This window comes from Nannospalax galili, unplaced genomic scaffold, assembly GCF_000622305.1.
Source record: "Nannospalax galili isolate Female #2095 unplaced genomic scaffold, S.galili_v1.0 scaffold206, whole genome shotgun sequence".
Classification (NCBI taxonomy): Eukaryota; Metazoa; Chordata; class Mammalia; order Rodentia; family Spalacidae; genus Nannospalax; species Nannospalax galili.
The window spans coordinates 8,622,982-8,623,990 of record NW_008358101.1 but is presented as its reverse complement, the minus strand read 5'-3'; positions in this window follow the sequence as shown (position 1 = coordinate 8,623,990).

The following is a 1,009-nucleotide window of genomic DNA, read 5'->3' as shown; positions in this document are numbered from 1 at the left end:
TGAGAATTAGCATAACAAAGCCTTTCAAACACCCATCGGAAATGGTAGAAGTTCGGAAGGACACATGGCCTTGGATGAATGTGAACCAGAAATGAAAAGATCAGATGGTCTATGAGATTGAAAGTTGGTGCTGAATTTGAACTTGTACATCCGTAAAGAAGTTAGAGTCTGGTAGACAGATTGTTCCAACAGATAGCTAAAGGAACTAGTGAACTCTAAATTTGGGACCATTCTTAAAAACTTAAGAGTCAATCTATTTGTCCAGGTGATTATGATGTTGGCATAATAATAAAAACCACACTGCAGGTACATTTAAAGTTTGAACACCTGTTACTTGATTTCTGTTAAAATGAAATATAGAGGTCTTTCATTCTTCTGTGTATTGAACACCAATATTCCAGAAGCAATGACTGAAAAGGCCAGCCTTTCTCCTAAATGTATTCTCATAATCTTGGTTCAAGATCAGTTGACTGTAGTTCTATGGGTTTATTTACTACTAGGCTATCGATTCCTTTCCACTGGCCTTTTTTTTTGAGACAGGTCTCCCTGCAGCCCCAGCTGGCCTGGAACTCACTATGTAGACCAGGCCGGCCTTGAACTCACAGATCTACCTGCCTCTGCCTCCTGAGTACTGGGATTAAAGCCATGCACCACCATGCCCGGCATAATACCATGATTCTTTGATGACTAAAGCTTTATAGCGTATTTTAAGATTAGATAGCTTAATGTGTCCTGTTTTAGTGTTTTTTTTCCCCTTAACTGTTAGCTACTCACTATGTAGACCAGGCCGGCCTTGAACTCACAGATCTACCTGCCTCTGCCTCCTGAGTACTGGGATTAAAGCCATGCACCACCATGCCCGGCATAATACCATGATTCTTTGATGACTAAAGCTTTATAGCGTATTTTAAGATTAGATAGCTTAATGTGTCCTGTTTTAGTGTTTTTTTTCCCCTTAACTGTTAGCTCTTTAGGTTTTCTTTCTTTTTGTCTTTCCTTCCTTCTTTCT